Raw genomic sequence first — 18698 nt, 5'->3', positions numbered from 1 at the left:
TTACTGTTAAATACTGTGACTCGCTCGCTATTGAGTTATTTTGTTTCTTATTTTTGACTGTCCCATGCCATAAATACTCTATCCCGCCCCCAGATCACAATACCTGTAAATTTAATAGTTGACAAAGTTTACCGCACTATTTTTCTCGCTCGAAGCGGAAAATAGATGCTTAGAAATCGAAATGTCAGTTGTGTTTCTGTTTTTGAAGTCGTAACGTCACCGCTTCACAAAAACCGACCCGGTGGCGTCAGGTTGGGCTAAAGCAAAAAGGTAGAAGAAATGAAAAAAAAAAACGCATCTGCGAAAGCAATTTTTCTCAATTTATGATTACGGCACAGTAACAAAACAACACCTTAAATTGCCATTGTTTCGCGGAAGTCAAAATTAAGATATTATGATTTCGACACATGAGGGGAGAAATAGGGGTGGTATTTTGTTAAACCAACCAGATTCTTCTTATAAATGTTTTCAGTGAATGCCTTTTACTGCAACCCCTTGGCTGTCATTTTAACATTTTAACCGACATTAAAAACACTGGATCGAATATGGACTAACTTTTTCCTAAAGATTTGAACTTTGCAAGCGTTCAAATTGATTTTATATGGCCTGGGAAAGGGACAGATGCCCGGCATATGTAAAGAAAAGCCTAATTAAAATGATTTATAACAACTATTTTTCGTGTTTAACCTGTATAAAAGATAATTTCATCATGAACAAACATTATTTTACTTTTCGCTGTGTTCACTCTTGCACAATAAATGCTTTATTGGCTTAAATTTTTTTTCGCCCTTATGCTAATTTCAGACAGAGGTTGCCGCTGTATAGATTACTAAATAACCTGTAAATCTCACAATGGATTCGCCAGGATTTCAATTACGCACTCCTGAAAGCTGTGAGAACATATTAAGGTTCAAATGGGCAAAGTCTTTAAAGGACAAGACCGCTAATTTCAAAAGAAATATACAAGTTAATAAGAAGGTGTTTCGACACAAGGTTGTCGGAAAAGTGACCTATTTTTATTTCGCAAGTACATCTGGCTTTAGAGGTATAATGTTGAAAGCACTTTAATAGCTTTTTCCGGTTGAGAATAAACGCTCTTTAGAAAGGACAGTTTTGCTTTAAAAGCACTATTCTGCAAGGATTCCATGACTCTTATGTTTTGGAGAGGGTTATACTGTTTTAGTGTAATTCTGTATAGTCTTGGTTTGAGAGGTTAACTAAATAATAAAACCTACTCTTATCATAGCAAAAGTTCACAATTAGGTGTAAATCTGTTTATTCAGGTTTCCATTCTTCACGATGAAAATTGTCGTCGAATTGCGCTTATATTATATGCGTTTGTAATATTTTATAGGTGAGAACTTTTTCCCGCATAACAAATCTGGGAATCAATGTGTGAAGTGAAATACAGTGCCACTAATTTGGTTTTTTGGAGTATTTAATTTGACAAACTAAAGCTAACCGGATTGAACCGAGCGTACTTGGCGAAAAGACAATTTAATATCAGAAATAAACTTATCATGACAGTACATTATTTACTAGAAAAGGTTACAGTAATTCAGAATCAATTACCGAAAAACCTGTTTTCCACAAATGCACTTGAAACGAAAATCTCAACACCCTCAAACAACGAATTAGTTATCGATTATTCAATTTATTTTTCATTTCACAAGTATTCTTCCTCTTTTAAGCCATGCACGTGCGTAATTTCAAATTGAATTTATAGACAACACAATAAGATCTTTCGCTTCAGTTTTGTGCTCAAAATCCCCGCATAAGAAAGCGTTATTCATTAGACAGTAGCAAAGGAAAAGCGAAGGAAATTAGTGTCACTTAATCTTTCGGTCCACACTTACAGCGCACAATTCTCTTTAAATTCTATTTGCTTTGTAATCAGATGTTATTATAGTAGAGGAAATATTGGGGGATTTTAAAAAACATAACCAGAAGTTATTTCCTTTGCTTGGCTGTGTAAAGCAAACAATGCCAGACTTAAATTTGATTTTCTTCTTCGCTGATTGCACGTTGTGATTTCTCACGTGAATTGACTTTGACCGTGGAGCACACAAACATGAAAAAAACACTGCAAGCATACGCCGATTAATTAATTGTTTTCACGCTTAGCCAACTGACCGGCGGCCGTATCAACAAAACTCGATAACTCTAGAAATTGAACCAGTAACTTTAGAGACGATTTTCGCTTAATATATAAAAGAACTTACGAAGTTTATCTTCCTTTGATTTCGCAAAACCAAATGAAGAGCAAAATTTTCCCTTAGAAGTCTTTTTATTTTTTTGCCTGAGAAAGTACGCTCAACAAGCTACCATCTGGAAAACAGATGCTTGGCAGAATATGGGCGCTGGGCAGGCAGCATGTTATTTTCAAATTGCGTTAGTTGCTAAGTGGAGTTTATTCCAGTACTCTTTTAACCTTTTCATTTCATTTCATTTCATGAATCACTGTATTTTAACGATGGAAGAGGAATTATATGCCAATAATTGGATGAAAAACCCCACTTGGACATAAAGTACACCCAATTATGTTTTCGGATTACTGTCAAAATTTCAAGTCAATGAGTTTTTGCCGGTAACATAGTTAACCCTTTAGGCTGTTCGCGCTAGCAGGTTTTCAACTTTGTAAACTGTTTGCTTATACTTTTTGGAATGCTAGCTACGGCATCTCCCTAAGTTAAAACGAAAGAAGTGTTAGTTCAATTTAAAACTACACAAAATTCAAAACTTTATGATAGGTTGTGCTTGGAAGGTAGATATGTACCGTAGTGAAAAAATCGCACACTTTATGGTTTCCAAGAGAAAATTAAATCAAATTGCTTATATTTGAATGGGGCTATTCTGTTCTCAAATTAACTGTGTTCACAATTATGTTTGACGGAAACAGTTTCTTCAAAGAATTTGACCGGCGAACCGACCATGCCATATACAGTAATATCCTTTGTAGTAACAAAAAAAAAAAAGCGTTTTCCGCTGTTTACTGATCTCTTTCAAGAGAGTAATGCTGTCTCTGTACCAGACAGAACTAAAGACATCTTTTTATAGGAGTTTCATCGGCCGTCAAAAAGACAAATAAAATTGATGAACTATTGTGCAATAGACTTCTTTTAAACAGCTTTATAACAGTCGTGCACGAATGTTTTTTTTTTTAATTTCAAGAGCCCCTGCTACGCAGAAGGCAGAATATTGTTTTGTTGTTGTTTCGTAACTGTCAATCATCGCTTAGTTTGTATAATGATTAGGAGTGATATATCGAGACTCTTGTTCCCAAGCCTCCGATTTCTCACTAAAGCTCTTTAAACCTGGTAACTAATGAAGGAATAATTAATTAAAAAGAATCGACTCTTTCAGAGTCTATCATGAATATTTTATTATTCAAGCTTTGTAGTTGATGATTTTTTTTTTTATTTCATCGCTGTATGGAGAACTTGAGCCTGTAACTGTTGTCATTTAGTCGTTTCCCTTTGGACCATAGAACTTAAAAAAAAAGAGATAGAATGATTACATCAAAGTTTAAGCTTTTTTAGAAGCGGAAGGGTCAAGACTCACTCCCCATAATCTACGCCAGAACCAGCACGCATCTTTAAAGGAGAAGTTCACTCCAGAATGGCCATTTATTTTCTTTACGCCAATAAAAAGTTTATACAAAGATATGTTATTTACCAAAATTTCAGCCTCCAACGTGCGCTATAACACTTCGAAATCTTTCTTTGAAGTAGCCCATAACTTGACAACTGAACGCCGCCATTTTGGAGCCTGGTAATGTATGCGTGACGTCAAAGAGCTCAGCCTGAAGTTTAGCGGGAAAATTTTAATAGTCGAAACTCCTTGTTTCTTTGTAGTGGCGTTTGTTTGTCAAAATACAAATGAGATACAAAAATCTTTTTGCCGTCTTTCAATATCTAAAAGAAAAATTACTCAATAAGAATGGGTAGGGACGAAAAATTACTGCCAAAGCGAACACAAACATTTGTGTGTTCCGAAAGCTATACGGGAGACTGCTTTGAAGAAGATCACAGATACAGTCTCCTACGTGAAAACACTCACACACAAAAAAGAAAGAGCCAGACGCAATACCAACAAATGATGCGTTTATGTTATTTCACTTTTTAGTTGATTTCAGGGAGGACTTTTAATCAACCAGAGAAACTCTTCTTGATCAAATATAAGATCGCAACTCCCTAAGTGAACTTTATGTCATTTTGTAGTTGACTGACTGAGCTAGAAATGTTTGAATTGTTTCATTTTAGATCAAGCAAAATTTTAACTCAACTTATTACTTGTTTGTATCTTTTTCTCTGTGTTTTTCTCCTTCTATATTTATTTACATGTACAACCCAGTCATTGCATCCAAAATTTTTAACAACTTAGCCCGTTTTGTTATTTCTATTCTGAGAAGTGTTGTTGCCAATTTAAAGTCAATTTTTGTTCATGCTGTAATTATTTGCCGTCGTCGTATTTGCTCCATTACACGCGGGTCACCGATTAAACTCCGGCTTCGTATTAATAAACGTCGGGTCAAAAATGCTAACTTTTAAATAAACGCCGGGGACGTTTGATCGAGGTCCCGGCGTTTATTTGCGGTCGAGCAAACAAGTAAATATATTCTCTTAAATAGCACTGCTACGACAAACTGGTACGGTTTGCTTCTTTGGTAATTTTTTTATAATGTTCAAGGAACGTCCGGCGTAAAATAACTAGGATGGATGCTGTAAACAAAATGAAACAGCAATGTTCGCGTTCGTGTTTTCATGACTGACGCACTGTTGTTTATAACAGTGAACGTTTATAACTGCGGAGGACGTTGGCGACATTGCCGTTTATGGGCTCATTGGTTGTTTATGTTCTGCAGTTCGGTTTGTAACAAATCTTGATTGCAACATGCACGTGCCGTATGCAACATGCAATACTGTTACTTTGGTAAAAATCATCCTCGGAGACCCAAGAGCAGTTTGTCGGCCGGGACGACGAGAAAAATCGTGGTTCTCGGGACTGAAAAAATTACAGAAAATTGCACTTCGTTAATAAACACCGGACCCCGCCAAGTTTGAAATAAACGCCGGAGGTGTTTGATTTGAGAAAACACGGTAAGCAAAATGACTAACCTCCATTCTTTCCTTATTCTTTCGCCTCCTTTCGCTTGCATGTCGTTTGAAGGGAGTTAAAGAAGGAGATTTCTTAAAAATGGCTTTTTCTGTCTTTTGTGGGTATTTCCACGCAGGAGACTGTATCTGTGATCTACTTTGAAGCAGTCTTCCACATAGTTTTCGGAACACACAAATATTTTTGTCCGCTTTTGAGCAATTGTTCTTTTAAATATCGGAGGGGGAAAAAAACCCCCTTTTTGTATTTCTTGAGCTCTGAGTAAGCAAAATGGTGCTGCACAAACAGGCATTTTGACAAACAAAAGCCAATACAAAGAAATAAGGAGTTTCGAGTATTTAAATTTCCCCCAAACTTCAGGCTGAGCTCTTTGACGTCACGCATACATTACCAGCTCCAAGATGGCGGCGTTCAGTTGTCAAGTTATGGGCTACTTCAAAGAAAGATTTCGAAGTGTTATAGCGCACTTTGGAGGCTGAAATTTTGGTGGATAACGTATCTTTGTATAAACTTTTTATTGGCGTAAAGAAAATAAATGGCCATTCTAGAGTGAACTTCTCCTTTAACTAAAATGGTTCTGACCTTGTTCAGTGGTCTTCAATATTAAATTCCCTGCATATAGTCTATCAAACGTGTGTGTATAGCTTATTGAGCAGTACTCAATCGAGCCAAGTTCATGAACAAAATAAAGAAATTCGCCAAAATCGTTGGGCTTTTCAAACCCTCGATTGGTCATTATACCTTGAAAAGCAAAGAATACTCCAAGATTTCATGCGCTTCTGTGTGCCTATTTGACCTTGCTAAAGATGAAATGTTCATTTGCCACGAGCGTGGGACAAAGAAAAACTCTGAGGCCCGACAGGAATTGAACCCATGGCCTCTCATGACTTACCGGTTGGGCGCTATAACCATTTCAACGGAGAGACTGTTGGTGAGCTAGGCTGTTTACTAATTTGCTAGGTCCACATGCATCTACTAGGACCTGTAGATGCAGACGTCATGTTTTTAATGCGATTCATAGGTTTTTTTTTATATAAAGACCAAACTTAATATGGTTGGCATACCAGTTCAGTCGAAAACTTTGCCTCAATTATTGAATGCATTTGAACATGTTGTGTGGACTTTGTTGCATTTTTTCTTTGCTCGTGAAATGGACAAAGAAACGTCCTTTATTCGACCTGTCCGATGATGAAACTAACGATCGGGTGAATGTAAATTCGCAAAGAAGAAGAAAAGTTACTATTTGTTTTCTTTGTTTTAAGGCAATTAATATTGTAAGCATGTTGAGACTGAGTCATATTGTTGTTGTTAGGATACCATCACGAATGACCGTGTAAAACCTTCACGTGTCACTTAACTTCACTTATACTGAGTTACGTTTGAGCGTTATATTAAGTATCTGTAAGTGCAGTCTAGACATCATTTATTATCGATATTTATTTTTGTAATACAGTAAAAACCCGCGAGTAAGAACCTTATTTTTCCAGGTTAGCCTGAACTTGTTTTTACATAAATGGTAGTTAACACAAATTTAGGCTATTTAGGTTATTAATAAGTTCTTTTTTTCTGAAGAAAAATTTGCATTGTTGCTAAAAGTACTTTTGGTGGTATTAGCTTGCTATTCGGCCTATTCCTTGTATAAAATTTGCATACCTCATAAGTTTTTATGTAAAAGTGAAGCACTAATCATTCAGAACATAACATTATATACATGTACAGAAATGCCTTGTCCAAAATTATTTTCCCAAAAGTAAACATTTTAACTCAATTTTAGAAAATAAGAACCTGTTTCCAAATTTTAGGCTTAATAAGTTCTTATAAACAGGGGGTTTAATTTCCAATTTTAGTCTAACAGGTTCTTAGATGTTAGGTTCTTACTCGCGGGTTTTTACTATATCTTTTACAGTGTCCGAAATAAATGAAAGTGAGGTGGCAGGATAAAGAGTGAAGTCTGGAAGGTGGCCAATTATTTTAGGTGAAAATGAAATTGAAACGGATCAATTCAGTAACGAAATGTTTCTGGAAAACAAAAAATAACGACTTTTTAAGCCTCTTGCAATACAAAAACGAAAGTCGAAAACCTTAAGTTGTTTATAACATTTTTATAGTATCCTCGTCATTGTACATATATCGTTTCTACCTCTTTAGGGTTATTATGTCAGTAGGAACATAGCATATAAGATAAAAACACTTTTAAATATATGGCAGCACCGGCACCGTTTTTGTCTCATTCGTCCCAATTCCTCTTGTCTTGCTCAGATCGCGGCGTAATTTTAGACTTCGAAACTCTTTTTTTTTTTTTTAATACAGAAATATTTTAACAAGGAATTTCGACCATAATTAACCATTTACGAGAGGAAGCAAGCATAAAGTTTAGCATGGTTGATCTGGAATATCATTTCACGAGAAGAATGATAGGGTGTTACCAAAGTTATGAAAGGGAGCACTGTGTGCTGACTTGTGTTTGGTCGTGTTGCTATGGAAAGGAAAAGGTCAGCGTTTCCTTTAACCGAAGTCAAATATGTTGCTGATATGCCGTTTTGTTGTCTTATTCACATTCGAACATGTCAACAAGTTACTTTGCATGACATTTTTTTAGGAAACTATCGTGCACTACTTAATAAACTTCACTTAGCATAAGCCGAGTGCAACGTTTTGATATTTCCTCGCAAAAATACCTCAATCAGAAACTTACCCGCTGAATTTTTTTCTCAATTTTGATATTCGTCCTTAAATGATCGCAGTTTTACAAAGGTTTGTATTTTCACTACTCGACATTCCCTTTGGAACTTGGGTCAGTCACTAAATCTTTCCATCTTTGTTGATCTTGTGCTCCATGCTTTACCTGCTTTAGGATAAAGAGATGATGTTGAGCTCCGGGCTTGCACGTTCCTTCACGAGGTCACGGCTGCATGGTCTCCCTCTCTTGAGTGTATTTTTGAAAGTAATGTTTCTACATAACCTGCAGGTCTGCCTTAGAAACTGCGACCATTTTCCTAACACTTCAGATAAGACACAGCTACTTCAAAAACTTTTGTCAGATAAAAAGGACAAGCCTATGCGACTTGACAGAATGGTAGAATAGGTAAAATTAGAGAATCACTGCACGCGCTGCATAACAATGAGATATCACTTGCAACCTGAGAAACTACCCCAGCGTACCCTTTGTACTTTAAACAAGTGGAAGCGAGCTACCTCCAGCCAAATTAACTGTTAGTAGAATTTCCAGAACCTCAAAGCTTTGTCACGGTAAAAAACGTATCTATTGAGGGGCAACCCGGCCCATTTTCACCCTCGGGCGCTAGGATTTAAGTCACGTCAAGTATTGAGGGGCAAAACAAGTACTTTACGTACAAATACATTTTCCACTCATATGCAAAATTCTGCTGCATAACCAGACTACTTCGAGTTAGAAGGGTAGGCTTAATGCTTCTATCTAATGTGTTTTCCTCTTGTTCAATCTGAATATCAGAGTTCTGAAAATAATTCGAGATGTTTTGTGTTATTATTCAATCAAGGTAGCGTGCGCACTCTACGACAGGCTTTGCGCCAGCTTGCCTTGACTGTCGCACCATTAGGAGTCTTCATACTAGCTACCTACCTTACTGCGCGATGAAGACAGCCAGTTCTCAACAACTGGTGATGATTTCAACTGAAGGCCGAGCATGTTGTCACGTCTGATGAGCTCATTCGTAGCATCGTCGGGTCGGGCGTAAGGCGCTTTGTATTGATGCATACTTTTGTTTGTAAATTGTATTCCGCAATGGAATGAATTCTTTTTATGACAGGATGGATGTTAAAAGGCTTAAAAATCGTTGGGAGATTCCTTTTCACATTTTATAACCCAATTTTTAAATCAATCTTCAGCTTTTGTTGATTTGTTTTTGTTCATTGATTAGCATCCAGCTAGCAATTAATAATGTTGATTTTTACACAAAGGGTGTGAAATTTTGCATGCTGTGTGGCATTGTATACACGGAATTTAGATCGGGTCATTTCAAGTTATTGTAAAAGGACAATAAACGGAGTCAATCAATATATCCGTTATTTTCTAGGCAATTAGTTTTTTTAATTGTTGCCATGCAAGGAATTGGACTCTAAGCCACTTTTGACACTTGTTTCTACAGCAAGCGAAGTTCGCACTTTTAACAGCGCTCGTTTGTATTCTAGTTATATTCGGCTCACTTAACCACTGGACGGTCATATATTTGAATAAAGTCTGCAATATAAACGCTTTGAATATTTGTCCTTTGGTGCCAGAGGCTTTTATCACGCGTATCGTCTTGGTACACTTGTACCCAGGACTTCTGAGATGCTGATATCCAGTCCTCTCACGGTCCCTTGTTGGCAGAACAAAATATCTGGCGAAAAAAAATTGGCTACAAGAAACTGCATAAACAGATGAAACTTTGTACGTTACTTTGTAACTCGTGTCTGTAAAATTTGCGTAAAATTTTGTTGAATCATGGGTATTTACCATTTGGCGGAATAAACCGGTCGAAGTGGTAAGATCTGAAGTGGAATAATCTTACATATGACGTTTAAAGCGCTAAATATTTTAGCACCCAATTATATCTGTGATCTTTTGCGCAGATATACACCTGGAGGCCATTAAGATAAGAAACCAAGTTTCTTCTAACAGTTCCACCTTCAAACATGAAACTGTGGAACAGCCTCCCTTAGCTCTTTCAAATCTCATCTTAAAACGTATCTTTTTAGACAGCAGTTTTTATTGTAGTTATTTAGCAGTAAGTTTTTAATACGGTGCTGTATATATCTTAGTTTTTAAATTCTTTTGACGGCTTTAAGATGCATATTTTACTGATTAGTAAGTGTTTTTGCAAAAGCAGCAAACCCACCAAAAGAGATAGCGCTCCATCAACATGTATAATTTAGTTTCCAGTTATTGTTTTTCCTTGATGGGAGACTGGGAACGAGAGAAATGAACAAATGGTATAACGTTTCGTACCACAACGGTTCGTATCAACCGGAAGGAAATGGCAAACTTGAAAACGTAGTCTACAATTTCCGAACACATTTTCCGAAAAAAATACTGTCCCATTTGCTTTCCAACCGAAATTTTCGGACTTTTTAGTTAAATAGTAAGCACCCCATGTTACCAAAGAAACGAATTGCTTAAAGTTCGAAGATCAATATCAACTTTTAACTTTCAACTTTTATTTCAATACACTATCAGTTTACTTTGGTAAACCTACTCGACATACTCTATTTTACTGCCACAATTTTGTAAATAAAAATAGGATAAAAATCTAAAAATTCCTACCCTTCCCCCGCAATGTCAAATTCCTTTCGTTTACCCCATAACCCATAAATATTTGTCTTTTACAAAGGGCTGTCACGATGCTGACCGGTTATATCGATGTACTCATTGTTTCCTTGACATTTCACGCCTTCGCTGATTGTCGAGCTCCATTCGTTACGCTCCAACAACATCGCCGCAACGTCAAAAGAACCGGCGGACAACTGAAGGAAAACCACGAAAACTGGGAAACTGTAATCCTGTGTTTCTTGGTCGAGCTGTAGCTTACACATTTCGTGTTTAATCGGTTCACATTGTTGGATTGTAACAGTGATTCAAGCTTGGATCAGATCTTCAGGTAAGAAATGTCAAAACTACATGTTTTGACATTCAGAAGTTGATTAATTTTGGTCGAAGTCTACATTTTAATGTATGCTCTGGCTTTGTGCTCATGCTTCTTCGCGATTTGAAAGCGAAAACCGCAAACTTGTCTTGAGAATACTAATCAGGAACTCTCAGAAGCGCTTGTCAAGATGACTAACAGGATTAAGGCGACTTCTTATCTCGACTTTGAGCCCCGTGGATAGCTTATTTTCAAACAGATTGATCCATAAACTTCAACTGTCTTTCATGTGCCTTGCTTATCAACATGTTACAGACTGCAGTGTTCAGCGTGTATTGCGAAGAGTTCAGTCTCCTGTAAGTTAAGCAGTTCGAATAAGCGCCGAGGCATGTTGCATGCGTTGATATCTTAACATCGGGTTCAGTTTTGAGTACATCTTGAGTGAGCTGTTTGCCCTGACATGAAAAAAGTTTTAATATCTTCAATGGCGTTTCGACTCCATCGCATGTTTCTGTCACTTGACATTTATCTTCAAAACTACTTTTCGAGTGATCTTAATCTGAACGATAACAACAGTGTAATCCGTGAATTTTCGAGAACTTTCATCAGCCTAGCCGCAAGACTGACCAACTTTCCAACAAAACTAAAGTTTAGTAAACGATTTTGTGCTTCGTTGGCTCATGCATACAAAACGTACTCCCTTCAATTTTCATAAATGGCTGCTAATGACCTGAAAACAAACACTTTGAGTTGAAATTTATTGCCTCATCTGAATTTTACACAAAATGAACAGTTCAGTATGTTACACGACATAAAAACTTCAATTCTGTGATGCAAAAGAACGAAATCTGGTTCCGACTCCGGGTACTTCAAGATGGTTCGTGATAAACGAAAAGGTTTTCATTGCGAGATTTCAGATCGAATTTCCGGTTGACTGGGGTTAAGTACACACTTGTGTTTGCTCTGGCAGCTTTTTCACCAAACAGAAGGCAAATTATACTTGGTGGTTGTTCCGTGTAAGCTCATGTTTACATTTACTGTTAGCTGGGTAATGCCACCGTTTAAAAAGACACGAGCTTGAAGTCATTAGTGAATATCTGTTAAGCCGAGATAACAGATTGTGGAATCTCAAAATAGCTATGCTAATCATGTGTGGGAAACGAATGATACAGGTTTACTTTTTTGGGTAATTCTGTGATGTACATTTCTGAGGCAAAAGCTTTTGTTAAGCCCAAGAGTTGATCTCAAAGTTGTTTTTTAGGATTACCGCAATTAATGTGCCAGAGAGAAAATAAAGAGTCAGATAGTCTAGTGAAGAATCGTTAGATTTCATAAAACAAAATGCCGAAATAAAGGTCATTTTCGAAACAAAAAGAAAGGTTATTAGTACTTCGTGGAAAAGATTAACAACCCAAGTTCACACTGCATAGCCTGGAGGCAAATTATTTGCTTGAATGATGACGTGCACCATTGCAAAGCTAAATCAAAAGTTCTCAAGAAAATACTGCCAAAAATGAAAGATTAACTGCATTGTCCTCATCAAGTCGAGAACAAAGGGAAACACAAAATGGATCGAAAAAAGCACGGATCAAACACACAATAGATTGTACGTGATGCGTTTGTGGGTTACAAAGCTATTCAATTGATCATTAAATCAAAATGAATTCCTTCAGGGCAATAACTTTAATTCAATGCACCAAATTTGCGTGTGGTCCAATTAATAACGATAGCAGAGATTGTTGTGACTATATAGTCCAGAGGTCCGTAACCAGACCTTTTCCATAGACGTGGCAAGATCTTGCTAGAGCGTTCTGGGGACATGTCCTCCAGAAAATTTGTAGTCTAGAAGCTCTAAAACTCTTTCTTCGACATTTTTCATAAGTTTTTTTTTATAAAGAAAAAACAATCTTGCTCGACTTGGGATCATTTTCCCAACAAAACATATTTTGTTTTCAATTTTGGGTTTAAATCTAGATCTAGACGAGGCAAGTGCCTCGTCTTGCCTCTTGCTAGTTAAGGCCCTGAAGTGGAAGATTTCCATGCTACTCAGTGATTATTTCTATTAGTCAACCCTTGGCGTATTCCTATTTGTTTTCCCTTGGCGTCACTAGGCTTTCACTCCCAAGTATGCCAAATTTTAAAAGTTAAAAAAATACCAAATTTCATTTTGCAAGATACAGTCGAACTCTCGCTCCTTACGACCAATCTCGTAAGAGACCAGTTCTAGTTGCAACCACCATTTTGCGTGCATTTAAATGCGCTAAAACTGTATACAGTGCAAAACCCGATTCCTCGAACCCTTGATTTCTCAAATCTCCCGATAACTCGAACCAAGTGCCGTTTCCCTTTCACAGCCGAACACTGCCGTTTAACCTTGATTTGTGGAATCAATTTTCGTTTCCCTTGGAAGTTAGAGAAATCGAGAGGCTCGAGAAATCAGAATTCAACAGAAGTATTATAAATCATTAGAGTGGTCACACACTTTGGTTTCGTGATCCACAGACTAAAAACATTAGAGAATCATCCTGCACAGCGTAGTAGCCAGTACTACATAAATGCACTGCTCGATAGCTTTCATTTAAATGGTCACACGAAAGAACCACCTTGTACGACGCAATAAACAGTAGCACACCAAAGTACTGCTTAATAACTATTAACTGCCTTTCGAATAGTAACACACTAGGGTTTTATACATAATATACACAAGCACAACAAAGTGGGTTTTTGCGAGTGAAAGAGACGAGTTTTTCAAACGTAGTAAAACTTGTGCGGCGCAAAGTAAAAGAACTCTTGGTTGTTTTGTTATCATTAAGCTAAACGTTGTTTAAAGTTGAAGTTAAGTTGATCGCTGTTGTCTTATTCAGCTGTCCACTCATGACCTAGTATCAGCAGTAGTTCATTTGGATAAACCAAGGACCGCCATTTGTTAACAGTGTTGTGTCTGTTTGACCATTCAGTCGAATAATAGGATCACGGCTTTTCACTCATCACGGGTTTTTAAAACCTCCAGAATTTTTTTCAGTAACTTTGTTTTGAAGTCATCAGTATCAGTAATTTTGTAGTTGGTCTAGTGTGATAGCTCGCGGGTTTTAAAGGATTTTTTAGGTTTTTTTTGTCTTTATCGTCGCCCGGCTGAATTTTTTTATTAAAGCGCGAGGACCACTAGGTTTGTTGTACCGAATTAATGACTGTTAGGTATAAAGCTAGTCTGTTCAATCCCAGAAAATGGATGAAAGGAAACCTGCTCGCATACAATCAGTCCTTCATATGTCGCGTATATGTTTGAGGCGACCTTTTAAGCACACTTACTTTAAGTTTGCCTTGAAAGCTCTTTCAATGACATGTTCTTCAAACATAGTATTCCATTATGAGTTTACTTTTTTAGCAGCTATTAACTTGTACGGGTTAATTTTTTATTTCTTCGATTTCTTCGAGATAAAACGAATTTTAAATGCAATTAAAAAAACTCACTGAATTCGCCAAATAAAGTCATCGCCAAAAATAGCGACCTTAAGGAAACTTATGCTCGGTAATTATTTGTTATGTCAATGTTTGTTATTGTGTATGATTGATAGGATTCGTTAATCATCCAAGAAATCAAGCCAGTAGAATCCTTAATTTAGTATGCTGCTATGGCGTCATCAAATTGTGAAATCAGATTCGCCTTGTACACTACGTATGTTCGCGTCAGAAGATAACATTGCCAAACCAATTAAGAAAAGCAAAGTTGTTTGAATTGAAGAATTTAAATGACAGACTTCTCAGCTGAACTTTTATATAACTTCACCTTCATTCAGTAGCTTTTCTTGTACATCTACATGTGCAGGCTGTTACAATTAACAAGGCCGTGATGAGTTGATTTCTTTTAATATATCGTCAGTTAATTTTCTTTTCCCGTCGCCGTTGTTTTGCCGTGAGTTGATTTTCTTTTACCGGTGTTGTTTAATTGCTTTTCTTTTGCCCGCGTAAGTGAATCGGTTTTGCAGTGAGTTTATTTTTTTCTGGCTCAAGAAAATTTGTCGTGCCGTGAGGCAGAGCATGTTTTGTTGTACCGTAAGATGTTCATCTTGCACCTATGAACCAAAGTACTTTTAAGCTGCAGTTTCAACAGAATGGAAATTTGTATTGTAAAATCCAGTAAAATAAATAACTGGCGAGCTCCGCTTTAAGACTTGGCGAAATTTATATATTATGAAAGGTTTAAGAGACTGAGGAAATCTAACTGTTGCAACGTTTCAAAATAGCGGCTCTTTACAGATATAACTTTCATTTATTTAAGTTGCTTTTACATTTACAGTAAAATTTAATGTTTTTATTCTGTTTCCATCTTTTTGCAAATAGGTGTTTTTCGAAACAATATTGGCCATTCCGAGGTCGCGCAGGGAACTGGGGCGAGTTTCAAATGTTAGGTAATCGATAATCAGACACCATCACAAGAAAGAACCCAGCAAGATTGGTCATTTGACCAAGCTGTTTGATGTTTTAGGATGAACAGAGACGAAGTTATGGACCTTGAAACATGATTAAAAATCCATACAAACGTCTCTTATTTTGAGACAGCGTCCCCCAAAACCATATAAACTTTTAAATTTTTTATGATTTTTGTGATACTCTTTACAATGGGCAAACATAATTATTCTCATCTTAGTTTCTTTCAAATAATGGGTCTTTGGCAGACAAAACGGATAAAAATGTCAAGAGTCTATATGGTTTTGGGGATCGGGGACGCTGGCTCACAATTGAAGACGTTTGTATGGATTTTTAATCATGTTTCAAGGTCCATAACTTCGTTTCTGTTCATCCTAAAAGCATCAAACTTGGTCAAATGACTAATCTCACCGTGGTCTTTCATGTAGTGGTGTCAGATTATCGATTGCTTAAAATTTGAAACTCGCCCTAGTTCCCTGCGCAACTTCGGAACGGCCAATAGTTCCTCGCTGACAATGAAATGCTTTAAAGTTGAACGCTTTTTCTTTGACCTATTTAGATTTACTTTTTGACCTTCTACTTCAGCTTAAGGCCTTGTTCACACAGATGACATAACGGCATAAAGGCAAGGTTAAACAAACGCAAAAAAACACCTTACGTTAATGAGCAAGTAACCCACCACTGATCCTTGTTGTTTCAAGATTGTTACCTATAAGCTATTAGTGTGTAAATATCACTATCTGATAACAGCGTGTGTACAGATGGATTCATTTCCTGTGCATTAATGTTCTATTATTGTGGTATCAACTGTTTCCTGTGTCCACAAACCGTTGGTCCCATATTTTTATCATTGTTACCTTAAATAAGAAGTTGTTCTGTAAGTATTTTTTACGACATTTGAACATTGATTTTTAGTTTTAACAATTTCATAAATCACTGATTTCCAAATAAATTATGGAGAAAGGAAAACGCTTACAAGTCCAGAACGCATAATATAGAATCTTGATGGAAGAGAGGAGGTGGGGGGGGGGGGGGGGGGGGGGACCAACATTTATCTATATTTATCTATCGGATCTTAGATTGTCGCTCCATTGATGGTTGATACTACAAATAACTCTCGCTCCAGCATTTGACTCTTTGCGTTGGACCTTTATTACAATATTATCGCTTTTAATGAATTCCTTTAGTGGCAAAATAACCAAATTACAAATTGCTTCCTCAATGAAATTTCATTAACAAAACTTTTGAAACACGCGTTTACACCCATAACACACCTGAACCCGCCTCCCAAAGTGATATAAAAATACGACAATTTAGAACGCTCAAACAAAAGTGTTTTCAACCTCTGGCATCTCGTTTTTATATAATTTTCAAAAGGCGCGATCGGGAGTGGTAAGGTGTTATCACGCCCACCTATGCGTCACGCTGTGAGCTCGTATATTGGTTATTGAAGTGCAGTGAGTATAAAATAGATCGCACGCTGTTGTTTGAATGAGCCGAAGTAGAAGCTTCCTTCCTTTACATTTTGTGTCTGCTTAGGAAGCTCAACTAAGCAAACAAAGGAAGTATTAAATACAGAGGTGATAAAAGGTAAGAAGATCAGTAACGTAGCGAGTGAACACAGCATTTTCGACCCTTTTGTTTCTTCACCAAACAAGTTTGGAAAGTCCAGCTATCTCAATATGACACACAGCGTACTATAAATTGCATATCTATATTTTTTTTATCAGAAACATTTTGAAGTTCAATTTACTTTATTGCATTTTAAAGTCAAATTGAATGCAGAATAATAATAATAATAATAATAATAATAATAATAATAATAATAATAATAATAATACTGAAAAGGATATAGTTTTAAACAAAAACAAAAGTGGTTCAGCACTAACGCTGTTCTATAAATTCTCAACCTCAGTCTTCGTCTTGCTTTCTCTCAATGAGATAAGTGCGTTATTGCACGACCCTGTGTTACAGCAGCATTAGGTTTCCCAGTAGGCGGGTTATAATTGCTTACATTGCATCATTAAGAAATTGGGATCAAGATAAGTTTTTCAATCGAGATAAGTATTTCCAGCTGAAGAATTCAGGTGTTCTTTCGATTTTTCGATTTACATTTAAAGTCTCGTCGTTAGTAACCTAACTTTCCTTTAAAAAAACAATGTTTGTGTATTTCATTAAGTCGTTTTTCAGCACAAAACTGGAACGAAAAATAATTTTCGTTACCAGGTTAATCAGCACTTTCCATAGTGTTTGTCTGTTGTAATCGTTATCTTTGAGTGCAGCTCTTAAACTTAATATTAGTCATAGAGTGACACGAGGCCAGCGAAGGTGATGACAATTTCGTGTACTCATTGGACAATCAGTAGGGGAGAGACCAATAAAAAATACTCTTTAAACAGACATCGTGCGATTGAGATGTCATTTGAAGGCTAAAGGAGGGAAACGGGTTAAACAAAAATCTGTTATTTGCATTTGAGACTAGCGCTCAGATCTATCTTACACAAACGTCTTTCTTGTGCGACAACGAATTCGGCCTTATACGTGAGGTGAGTTCAAAATTGTTTTTTTTTTTTCAACCTTTTTTCACTTTGTTCTTTATTTGGTATTACTCCATCGAAAATAGAGTTCAATGTGTAATACAGTCTACAATAAGCACTGAGATACGTATCGATGCTTTCAAAAAACCCAGCGAGTTTTAAAAAAAGACTGATTTTTTTACAATAGTAGGATCAACGAAAATTCTGATCCTAGTTCGTCAATAGCTCAGCTATTTTAATCCTTATCCTTTAGAAAATAATTCACCGTCAAAATAGGTCATCTCGCCATCTCCATCCTTCATATTTCAAGTTGTGATCGTAGAACCTTTTTTTGTCTTACGGAATGCACCTCAGACTGATATTGGGTATGTAAGGATAATGATGTACCAAGAAAAAAATACATCGAAATCTTTGAAACATCAGTTAATATTTCAAGAGTTTGTTTCCTCTATATCAGACTCTAAGACCAAAAGGCCATTAGTGCATCTCCTTTTACAGCAATTTAAATCTGATTAAACAAATATAACACGGGTTTTCGAAAATTCGTGAAAATTTATTTAAGATGTCAAAAGTCAGGTTACTTTATATTTTGAATAGCGCAATTTGCGCTAACCGATGTTAAGGTCACTCATTGATGTTGTCATCATATTGTCCCTCGTTAGTTGTTACATCTGGTTGAAACCTTCAACTTAATTCTAAACAAAAATGATTGTGGCTCACAAGATTTTTCTTTGCTGCTCGGACCATATAAAATTTTTGTTGGTACTCCACACCTCGATCAGATCACGTACGTGCTCAGTTTTGTTTCAGCAACGACCGTCAATCCATCTTTCGTTAAATCATAGAAGGGACTTTGCCACGGATTTTACCAGATTTTTTAACAGCCAAAATTTATATTTGTGTCGTAGGAAACTTAAATGTAAAAACCCATTTTTATAAACAATTGCTTTTTTAGAGCACTAAAACTGTTTAAAAGCGCGTTGGTTGCGGATGGCTCGGATGGAAATGGAATGCA

General features: G+C 36.6%; 1 pseudogene across 1 annotated transcript in view; it reads left to right on the top strand.

Moving 5' to 3' along the window:
* The window catches only part of LOC144653256 (cartilage oligomeric matrix protein-like), a 50822-nt pseudogene that overhangs the window by 7013 nt on the left and 25111 nt on the right, over nt 1-18698 (top strand). The window lies entirely within an intron of this gene.

The sequence above is a fragment of the Oculina patagonica genome, chromosome 1, assembly GCF_052425735.1.
Source record: "Oculina patagonica isolate OP01 chromosome 1, crgOcupat, whole genome shotgun sequence".
In the NCBI taxonomy this organism is placed as follows: domain Eukaryota; kingdom Metazoa; phylum Cnidaria; class Anthozoa; order Scleractinia; family Oculinidae; genus Oculina; species Oculina patagonica.
Note: the sequence above shows the minus strand (reverse complement) of the source record. Positions and strands in the feature narration are given on the sequence as shown.